A 12,317-nucleotide genomic window follows, 5' to 3' on the forward strand; every position below is an offset into this window, starting at 1 on the left:
AGATGTGTATAAGAGACAAGATTTATTTTTTACATATGTGTACCAAGTTTCAAAGTTATCTGTCAGTAATTAACCGAAATAGAATTTCCATAAGAAATTGGACATTGCCATTGGAAATTGGAAATCTTATTTCGGTTACTTGCCGACAGATAACTTTGAAACTTGGTACACATGTGTAAAAAATAAATCTAAGACTTTTTCAATTCATGTGAGTTTTTCTAAAAAATGACAGAAAACGTGAAATTGTTGGAAAACCGAAGTTTTTTCTGTGTGACGAATTCGTCACGCCAGGGCGTAAAGGGCTAAGGGCGTATTGTGATCCCTAAAGGCGTATTGTGATGCCTAGGGGCCTATTGTTATCCCTAAGGGCGTGTTGTGATCCCTAATGGCGTATTGTGGTCTCTAAGGGCGTATTGCGATCTCTAAGGGCGTATTGTGATCCCTAAGGGCCTATTGTGATCCCTAAGGACGTGTTGTGATCCCTAAGGGCGTTGTGTGTTCTTTTTGTGTGTAAAACGCCGTTTGTGTGTTCTTTAGAACTATTAGTTAAGTTACAAAAAATGCCAATTTTTAAAATTGAGATTAGCTGAATATTCAATTTTATTCAAGGTTTAAGTGAGTCTTAATTTTGAATTGAGATTCACATTTTAATTTTTTAATCTTAATTTTGAATTCAGATTAAGTGAATGATTGAGTGCGAGAAGATACACAGACACACGCTACAGTCTCCTTCACACTTACACTAATGTCACTTACACATTTTCACTAACGTCACTTACACACTTATACTAACGTCACTTACACACCTACACTAACATCACTTACACACTTACACTAACATCACTTGCACACTTACACTAACGTCATTTACACACTTACACTAACGTCATTTACACACTTACACTAACGTCACTTAAACACTTACACTAACGTCGCTTACATACCTACACTAACGTCACTTACACACTTACACTGACGTCACTTACACACTTACACTAACATCACTTGCACACTTACACTAACGTTACTTACACACTTACACTAACGTCACTTACACACTTACACTAACATCACTTGCACACTTACACTAACGTCACTTACACACTTACACTAACGTCATTTACACACTTACACTGACGTTATCTACACACTTAAACTAACGTCAATTACATAACTAATTACAGGCTGGGACATCACAACTGATCACAGGCTGGGACATCATATCCCCTACAGGCTGGGATTTATTAATTGGCTCATTATCCTCTATTTGGAAAGATCTCAAGCGATTCATCTGGTCTGTTTATTAAAAATATAAATTCCTTCTAAATTTTCGATCCTTAATCCTATTTGTTAGGATAAATTGCACCAGATACCGTATAAGTAATATCAATACCCCAAATACTCGTATTACGTGAGTAAGTGCTCGACTATAAGCCAGTACTCCAGTAGTTTACTCTGCCATTTCATCTGTGTCGGTGAAATTACCGTTGGACCTTCAGCCGTAGCTACATGGCGTGGCAGAATGAACATAAAGATACGTTCTCTGCATCGTTTGCGCAGTCGATCAAAAGATTATAATTACTTACACTCAAGAGAGTCAGACTCTTACACAACTGCCATAAGTTTTTCAATTTTTTACACACGAGTTTGAAGGAATAGGCTTATTGAATGTGTTCGAAAAATGGGCTAAAATTGCATTTTCTAACTTCTAATCATCTTTTAATGAAAACGAATATGTCGAGCAAAAATACGTTGGAAAAAGCACTCCAACAAGCGTAAGTGAAATAAGTTAGCTTACCGTGCGTGTGGATACAACTAAACACCGTCTGCGTTAAACCGCGTTCAAGACAGCAACTGATCGATTCCCTGTAGTTTGGGAACCACTTTAAAACTCACAAGTGTTCCGCTATTGTAAGCCACAAAACAGGTGTGACATCTCGTGTTGAGCCTCTTTTATATTGATCGTACTCACAAGTGTTCAGCGATTGTAAGCCACAAAACAGTTGTGATATCTCGTGCTAAGCCTCTTTTATATTGATCGTTGTGCACTTTTACGCTTGACCAGAGATAGTAGTAGTAGAACAGGTAGAGCAGAAATAATAGTTTGGCTTACTAGTGCTTATGTTATTAAGATATTTCGCACCAAAATTAGCGAAAAAACGGCGCCAGCATGGCGGAAGGTTTCAATTATTAAAACTCATCACCCACAGTTGGTCTTGGTAGGCCGGTTGTCGATCGTTCTTTTGTTGCTGTAAGGGCGCGTATCCAGAATAGAGTATTTGTGCAGGGATAATTGGTAACATGGGGCAGCGCGCCCCCCTTTTTTAAACTAAATTTTGATGAAGTTTAAATTGATACGAGGTAGTTCTTTGTTTTGTTTAAAGTAACAACTAATGAGAAATATATGATGTGAATTTGAAGCCAAAAGAGTTATTAAATTTTTAATGAAACACTATTGTGTTAAAAGTATCAATATGGGCCCATTGCCCCACCCCCGGGACAATGGGCCCATGGGCTTTGGGAAAGGCACCCACTCCTGATCCCTTTACCTCAATTGCACAATTTTTGTTTTATATATGGTAAAACAAAACTTTACAGTTCATATTAAGAAATATTTAATAAAAAATATTACATTCATTCATTTAATAACAACTCGAAAAATGTTATCCAAAACATAAAAAAATATATTCCCGGCTTAAAATATCTATCACTGACGTGAAAAAAATATTTCTTTGTCATAAAAATATCTATCCTTGACTGGAAAAATAGATCCTTTCCATAAAAAATTCAACCTTGACTCGAGAAAATGTACCCTTGACTAGAAAATTTATTTACTTGATCAGAAAAACTTCGTTCCAGTTTCGTCCATAATCCAGATATTATGTGCAGGGAATCCATATTTAATCGTGATTTCAGCCAACACCATGAATACTCATCAACTTTTGGCAAGGCAAGAGTCAATAACTCGATAAGGGGTCATATATACGCATATCTAGAAACTAAACCTGCTGCCTTGAGGCGACAAATAAAAAAAAATCATACAGCACGAAGTCTAAATTGTAATTAAAAGAGCTAGTTATAGTTTTGGAAAGCTCATTGAGGCAATTCTACTGATGTGTAACACAAGACTTCACAGAGGGGTTTTGAGCCCACCATGGACGCTTTGCCCCGTGGCACGCATGGGCCGGTTGCCCCACTAGGTATCATTTCAATTTATATCGTGTCAACATTTTATTCTAAAAGCTAATAGTTTAAACTTGAACTCAAAATTATCCCTATAAATAATACTTTCAAAACATAATTCACAGTAATTTCAAAAGCTTCATATACGGTAATCGAAAACAGTTTTATTTTGCAGCAAAAAACTTTTAGCTAGGCTAAAGCAATTATTTGCAAGTAACTTACCAACACAAACTCTTAGCAAAACGCAGAGCCACATACTTCATCCCAGTGAAACTGTCGACCGGCGGTATATAGAGCTCACGGCCCAATATCTGCCATACTTTGCGGGAAACCCGATGTGGGCCCGTGAACCGCAGTGGTCCCTTTGCCCCATGTTATGCCCTACCTGTACCGGGAAATTTATTTTTACTAAGGATAGGAGAAAAATTATATTATACAATTCAAAAATTGTATTAATTGTAAATGTAAAAGTTTATTCCATATAAAAATAAAATTTGATTCGAATTTAAAACTGGGAGTCCTGTTGTACACCAAAATTAAGAGTTTGAACGATGAATGTTGTTTTTCTTTGTTAGTTCCCAAATGATATGAATCATGCTATATAACCAGAACGACAAAATTTTGAATGACGGGATACAAAACATAGCTATGTATAGATATTTTGGACAATATATACATGGCAATGCCGGGCCAACCTGTCAATATTGAAATATTGATATTATTATTATTCCAATATTATAGTATAATACGTACAACTTGCAGGATTGCGCAGCGTGGCTCAACCTCGATAGTCCCTGCAAGTTTTGAATCTCATTATCCCGTATCCACCCCCAAAAAAGCTTATGTATATTAATTAAAGAAAGACCAAATGAAATTTTACACAGTACATACAACTCCCAGGTCACCCAATCCCTCCCTCTCAGTATTGCAATGCCTCTCTGTTCTCCAACTGAAATAAATTTTTAGGTCCAGGCAAAATCCCGACACTATGAGTATAATGGAAACGTGCCCCAACAATCCTTAAATATTTGTGGTGCCATAAGTATAGTGAATACGCGCCCCAAGTGCATTTATATATTGTGTTGCCATAATTAAGTATCCTGGATACGTGAACCAACAGCCCCTATGTATATGTGGTGCTTTAAGTATCCTGGATACACGAACCAACAGCTCCTCTATATTGTGGTGCCATAAGTATCCTGGATACGCACCCCAACTGCCCCTTTATATTGTGGTTCCAGAAGTATCCTGAATACGCACCCCACAAAGCCCCTCTATATTTGTGGTGTTATAAGAATATTTGTCGGCCATTGCAACAAAGCGGCATCGGATGACTCAGGACAGGTTAACAAGTGAGCTCGTTTATTTGTAGCTAGCAGGTGTTCTGTTTGTGCAGGTGACCTCGACCACAAGGGCTCACGTAGCTGCAGGCGTTCATATCACTGCTAGTGGCTGCAGCGTTCACGTGGCTGCAGGCGTGTATGCGACTGCAAGCGTTCATGTGGCTGGATGTATTCATGTGGCTGCATGTGTTCATGTGGCTGCATGTGTTCGTGTGGCTGCATGTGTTCATGTGGCTGCATGTGTTCATGTGTCTGCATGTGTTCATGTGGCTGCATGTGTTCATGTGGCTGGATGTATTCATGTGACTGCAAGTGTTCATGTGGCTGCATGTGTTCATGTCGCTGGATGTGTTCATGTGGCTGGATGTGTTCATGTGGTTGCATGTGTTCTTGTGGCTGGATGTGTTTCATGTGGCTGGATGTGTTCATGTGGCTGCATGTGTTCATGTGGCTGCAAGTGTTCATAATGTGTTCATGTGGCTGCATGTGTTCATGTGGCTGGATGTGTTCATGTGGCTGGATGTGTTCATGTGGATGCATGTGTTCATGTGGCTGGATGTGTTCATGTGGCTGCATGTGTTCATGTGGCTGGATGTGTTCATGTGGCTGCATGTGTTCATGTGGCTGCAGACGTTCATGTGGCTGCAGACGTTCATGTGGCTGCAGGCGTACATGTGGCAGCTAGAATTTATTTCGCTGTAGGTGCTCGCTGGCCAAGATACTCAGCACATCGGCAGCTCCAACACTTGCGGAAGAAACCACTATAATATTAGAGCGTTTCGTTTCTGAGCAGTGCTTATTATGCTCGGAATAAAATGTTCGTTTGATTTCAGTATAGATAAGTTTTCACCAAAATCGATAGTAAATTTGGTGGTATGTACAATACTGGATATATCAGATGTTAAATAAAATAAAAAATTTATTTTCCTATGAGCCAAAATTGTTTAAGGGAACTCTGATATGAATCGACAGTTACTTTTTTTCTTTATCCCTCCTGATAATACTCGCGCTCATCATTTTGTTTCATTATTTGCCATAGTAACAACATCGGGTACTAAAATCACTTGACTGCTTAAATCAAAATGCAACAAGTAATTTGAAAACTAATGCTTGCATGTCTAGCTAGCAATTGTCTTTTTGATTTTAAGCTAATATTTTATAACCGATATGTCAATGAAACTTTACTGATAAATTAAACATCCCTCTCAAGTGGGGCGATTTTTCGATTATCTTAACCTTTTACATAACTCGATAATTTTCACGATGAAATTTGAATCAAACAATATTTTGTCTCTACCCGATTGTAATATTACTAAATTTAATGACCGTTTTAAAACTTCTGCTTACCGAAGATTGAAGTTTACCGGTATAAGCTACCTTCTCTTTACTTTTCGTTCATTTAGTTCGAAATTAAATGAGATTCAAACACTAATACAAAGCCGCTTTCGTATTTGCTCCACCTTCCATGTCATACACTCTGAATTTGAATTTTTGCGCTGTACCTTCTCACCTAATGGGTTCTAGCCTGATGTTTACTTAAATTAAGAGATTTATGTCTAAAAATATACTGAGGTTGCTCTCGAACGTGATAATAGAAGCATACATAGTTTAGTGTTCATTCCTATACTTCGGCCCATCATCTGAAACTCCTTGTAAATAATATTGAAAGTTTTGTTCATGGAGTATTTTCCAAATATAAATCTCCGGATATTGTAGGTGAATAATTTTAAGATCAGTTTTTTCAGGTATAACATTCCCTGACATAATGCGATCATCTTTAGTTTACAAATTAAGTTGTGCCCCTGACGCATCAGTGTACGTCGGTATGACGTCACGCAGCTTTTATTCCTGAGTTGCTACGCATAAAGACCTGGCGTCTTACGTCATGTGTTGTCGTAAATTAGAGCAACACCGAGGAAAATAGAGCGGTGTCATAGAGCGTTATGACGTAGAATACGTTACGACGTAGAACACTTTACGACGCAGAACACGTTACAACGTAGAACACGTTACGACGCAGAACACGTTACAACGTAGAACACGTTACGACGTAGAACACGTTACGACGTAGAACACGTTACGACGAGAGGGTCAGGTGAACAGCAACAACAACGAAGGAGGGACAGGTGAACAGCAACAACAACGAAGGAGGGACAGGTGAACAGCAACAACAACGGAGAAGGGTCAGGTGAACAGCAACAACAACGAAGGAGGGACAGGTGAACAGCAACAACAACGATCGAACCAATCAACGATTCACGGTTATCGCGTCCGTACGGTATTTTTTTCTCTACTGATGTTGAGCTTTTTTTGGCCAAGTTCAGTCATTGATTATTATTGGTATTATCATTTTTACTATTTCATTATTATTATTTTTATTGTATTTTCATTATAACCATTGTTACTATTAGTATTATTATAATTTTTATCATTGTTGTTATGATAGTATGACTAATATTGTCAGTGATCTATCTTAAAATATTAAATTTCATGTTCTTCTGCTGCTGTAGGGTTGCACATCCAGGATATTTGTGCCGGGCTATTACCTTTGCCTGGAAATTTATTATTGCCGAAGAGAGGAGAAAAATTATATTATAGATTTAAATATGATATTAAAGTGTACATGTAAAAGTTCATTACATATAAAAATCCAATTTAAATTTGATTTTTAATGTAAAACAAGGAATTCTGTTGCATACAAAAATTACGAGTTTGAACGTTAAATTTTTTTTTTCTTTGTCAGTTCCCACATGATCAGTTTGATGGTATCCATAATTACAAAATTTTAAAGATGGGATACAGGAATTACATCATAATTTTCAAATTGCACAGAATATATGTCCTTGGCCATGCCGGGCCAGCCTGACAATATTATGATATTATTATTAAGACTCCCAATATTATAATATAACACAATGTGCTTGATAGCCCGGAATAACCCAAGCTCGATTATCCCTGCAGGTTTCGAACCTTATTATCCTGTATCCAAAAAAATAACGCTAACGTCAATTATCTAAAGAAAGACTAAATTAAATTCTACACAGAACATACAACTCCCAGTTAAACCAATCCTTCCTTGCCAGTATTGCAATGCCTCGCTATTCTCCCACTGAACATAAATTTTTTCCCACGTAATATCCCGACACAATAAGTCTCCTTGATGCGCACTCCAACAGCCCCGATATATTGTGGTGACATTAGTATTTTGGATACACGCAACAACAACACCTGTATATATGTGGTGGGTGTAGCATTGTCATTGGTTCGTACGTGTGTCATTCCAATTGTGGGTCAGTGCCTACCATTACCTGCGTTAGAGGGAGTGACCATGTCAATGGTAATTATAAGTAGCTTGCACACGGGGCCAGTAGTGGCAGCCAGTACTACTTTATAAGTAACCTGTAAATCTGTAACTAATTACCAAGCTGCAGGATTAGTGTAACGGGTTACTAGATCTGTTATTTGACAGTAGCGCCTAGACTCGGTATATGATGGCGGTTAGTATTATAAAGTTGTACTGACCACTATTATTATCTCCGTGGACAAGCACCTTTACAGGGATTGGACGAAGTAAGGGAATAACTGAACATTTGAAATCACAATTTGTGAACATGTTATAAACAACAAAACTTGAAATATTTCAAGGTTTTATAGTTTATTATTGGTGCTATTTGATATCTTATATTTTTACCGATATATTTAAAAATTGTTGTCTCTACAACCATTTAAAACTGACAAACCTCTCTGAGTTTCAGAGAGGCAAAATTGTTGGTATACATACTCGTATAGCAGGTGTTAGTCACACTCTAACAATGCACACTTTGTATCAATCAATACCCGGACAATTGAGGCTGTAATTGCCATAAAGGTAATTACAGACTTGTTGTTTAAAGGTCAACAAATGTTGTTGTTGTTTATGTTGTTGTTAAAAGTTCAGCATTGATAGCCTACACAATTAATATTAAAATACGTTATGTGGATTCTTAAGGAGTTTACACTATTCCAACACTTGAATATACACTCCCCAAAAATGCACAAAGATCCAAATTAATAAAACATGCTGGATGAAATGGCTTTTATTACCAAGTTAATCTGGATAATATGGTAAATTTTCGCAAATTATTGTGAATGTAATTGGGAAGTATCCTTGGAAACGTAACTATGACCTGTTGAGGTAATTCTAGTCAATGATTACCTTTAATAAATTCCGAAATTCTTCGAACAAATTCCTGTCAATGATTGATTAATGTTTAATAAATTCCAAAAATAATATAAGAATTGCTGTAAAAATTATTAAAATCAGTTTTGTTTCAAAATACCGGAGCATATAACTCATTTCTGTCAGGAGTTAGCTCAGCTGGAAGATGGCAAACAAGAAGGCAAGGAAAAATTGCGCCGTGAACCCTAACCCCGCCTTACCAGGTCAGAAGGAAAATGTATATGTAATGAAGCTGGTTGCTTGCTCGGGTTCATTTCTCACTCGTGTCAGGTACCTTCCTTGAAGCGCTCCTATCAACCATTAACATTTTATTTAAACAACACTAAATTGGATAGGCAATACATTAATAAAAAGGAACGTAATCAGAGAAACACTAAATATATACAGTTGGCATAATGTATGCCCAATACTGGTAGCGGCTTGACAAGAGATCAGGACTCCCTCTTGATCCGGTAGCTCCCAGACGGGATCTTCAATCTCGACCTTTAATATTAATATGGTCTACGGCCCGCCCTCCAGAAGCTCTCACTGAATCCAGCTCCGTAACCCTACACGTGAAACAAATTATATTTCAAGACTGACCAGTCTGTACGGCAAATACGCAATGACAATCACAGCTGATGAATTGATTCCTAATTTATGCCCTATTATAACCAATCATTTGATTCAATACTATGTTCGAAGAATAAATTAGCGGCGCAACTCACCAATAAAGGCAGTGCTTGTCAGCTATGCTAAAGTCACAAAATTGCACTAAAGCGAGTTGACAATGCCGTTTCATGGGTTGCTCACCGTATGACCACTGGCTACCAACTGACATGCAGCAGTCGATTCCTACTGTTGTCGCCTCCCATTCAGTGCTTTCTAGAACTTACTTTTAGACCCTTACAATATATACCGCTTCATTTCGAGAACTAAAGCTCGTAAGTTGGAACACTTCCGCATTCGTGTGGCGATAGACGTTGAGATATTGTAAATGAAAGCATTATTAGAGTAGATTCAATTTTTACAGAAAATATCAAAAATACTAATTGAGATTCTCAATATATTCGAAAGATCAGTCCAGGGTGTAAAGATTTACACTTCGTCACTTCCAGCGTTAGGGTTTTGAGAAAATTTTGAAGAGAACAGATTCGTAGAGTGCCAGCGTGCCGGAGGTGACCATGATACCATGAGAGCCTGGACCAGGTAAGTGGCCAGTGACATGGTAGCGAGCAACCAGTGCGACGAAATCAAGACCAGCGAATATCACTTTTCATGAGTGTAACCAGTAGCATTGGAGTAACCGGTAGGCAACCTGTTCCATACGGGCAACCTGTACCTATAACAAGCTTTCGCCGCTTAAATAGGATTATACTTTTCGTATAATAAGAAACGCAATTCCACATCCTAGCGGGAACTAAATTACCGGTACAGAAATGCACGGTCGAATTTATTCCAAGCTAACATACGTATGTTATCCCTCAACATCAAACTTACTTATAACGCTACCAGAAAGCGTTGATCCGCGGTGCGGTTCTAATCTGGTATGGTTTTTGTAAATGTTTGTGTTCCTCCATTCAATCAAAATTTGATGTTTTTCGTAATGATACTGACATGCGCGACTATACATAGGAATGGCTTTCACTGAAATATGCATTCATTCATAGGAATAGCACTGTCACTGCGGCTAGGAACAAGTGGAAGCGTTCATGCGAGCAGCGGATGCTTCTTGACGACGACTGGACAGAATTCAGAGGCCAGCCTGTGCATGTGGCTGCCTGACTGTACTTTCTTGTCTCGGGTCATGTAGTTGAAGAAATGCAGGCCCAGACTGTCCGGGTACAGCTGCAAAATAAATATATTCTAATAAAAATTAAGAAGCCACAGTGAACGGTGAAAATTATCCTTTAACCCTGAATGTTGCACTTTTATGACTGGTACTGCACTGCAGAACAGCATTGTATCCCTAAACCAATATTTTAATGTGACCCTCCAACACATTATTGAGTATCATCATACGAGTATTTATGAATATTGAAAAATTTTTCGCTAGCTTGTCTAAGATATTGGTTTTGAACATACCTTTGTCCAGAACATCTGCAGTACTTTCAACTAAAATGACCTGAATTCCGTTACTTTTATTTAATCTGGCAATAGACACAGCACGTTCATATAAGATACATAAAGCGGGGATGAAGACTCTCCAACCAGCGATAAATTTCTATGATATGAATGCATTGCTCATCACGGCCATGAGAAAATAATTTTTCTCACTGCTTTTTGGCCGTGAAAATATTGCAGTTATTATTTTCCGTGAGAAAATAACAGTTTTTTGGCCGTGAAAATTTAACTGATGTTCTTCATCGTAGGAATATCACCGTTAGTTTTGGCCATGAAAATATCCCAGTATTTTGGCCACTAGAATATTACAGTTACTTCAGGCCGCGAGAATATCAACTTCTATTGCAAGTGAAAATGCCAACGTTTTTCTTCTACTCTGAGAATTTAGTTTTTTTGCCTGAACATTTCACAGTTATTTTTTGTCGTGAAAATTTCACAGTCCAGAGTTCAGGTTGAAATTTCACGCACCAAATTTGCCCCACAATCTCTACCCCGCGGATACAGCTCGTAAACAATGACCTATACTCACTGTTTGTATGGGTGGAGAAGTTTCATTCTTCTCAGGTCCAAGAAAAAGTTTATATGCCGCGTCGTAGTGCACGGCCATGAAGGCATTGGACCGAAGTGCCACCCAGTCGCATTCCTCCGTCTGGTCTGCACATTTCAAGGGCGAGTCACCGGCGGATAACGACAAGCGATGGACGGCCACCCATGAGTCACCGGTGAGTTTATTTGGTTTGGATACTATCAGGTTCAAGGGAGAAATATCAACAGAATACAGGGTCCGCCATATATAACGGCAACGGATGTTTGCTATATACAAATAAATTGGTTTCTAGGAGACTTTTCTTTTATAATGAAGCTTAATATCACCTCTTAATTCATCTATTTTATATTGCAGAAGTCTAAGATGTCTAAATTTACAATTACTTATGGCAGTAGATAGAAATACAATTGTAACCCTTCATGAAAAGGGCGAGAGTAATTCAGTCAGTGCAAAAAAGCTCCAAATTCGTCGTGAAACTGTGTGGAAGGTGGTAAAAAAATTCAAGGAAACTGGTGAAACATGCAATTGACCTGGTCAAGGAAGGAAACGAAGTGTCCAAACAAAACAATTGCTCAAAAACACGAGGGAGAAGTTGAGGAAAAACCCTCGTCGCCCTGCTGCAAAATTGGCTGCAGAAGCTGGAGTTAGTCAGACATCAATGCGTAGAGTCCTCAAAGATGACCTCAAAACCTCCCCTTACAAGATGCAAACAAGGCATGAACTAACAGACCGCCATGAACGAATGAGGCTCGAAAGATGCCAGCACATTCTGGCTCTCATTGAAGATGGCACGCTGCCCAACTTGGTGTTCAGTGGCGAGAAAAAATTTGCCATTGAGTAAAGCGTTAACAGTCAAAATGACAGAGTTTGGAGTCGGGATGGACCTGTGTCAACCAGAACTGCAACACGACGTCAAAATCCC

At 38.4% G+C, this 12,317-nt stretch overlaps 1 protein-coding gene across 1 annotated transcript in view; it reads right to left on the reverse strand.

Moving 5' to 3' along the window:
• Window positions 1–1,926, reverse strand: part of LOC108667740 (lactosylceramide 4-alpha-galactosyltransferase-like) — a 6,213-nt gene extending 4,287 nt beyond the window's left edge. Inside the window, exon 1 of the mRNA XM_047880041.1 lies at window positions 1,799–1,926. The gene's annotated coding sequence lies outside the window, so the exon portion shown is untranslated. The remainder of the gene's footprint in view (window positions 1–1,798) is intronic.
• Between the last annotated feature and the right edge of the window lie 10,391 nt (window positions 1,927–12,317).

This window comes from Hyalella azteca, unplaced genomic scaffold (assembly GCF_000764305.2).
Source record: "Hyalella azteca isolate HAZT.00-mixed unplaced genomic scaffold, Hazt_2.0.2 contig464, whole genome shotgun sequence".
Classification (NCBI taxonomy): domain Eukaryota; kingdom Metazoa; phylum Arthropoda; class Malacostraca; order Amphipoda; family Hyalellidae; genus Hyalella; species Hyalella azteca.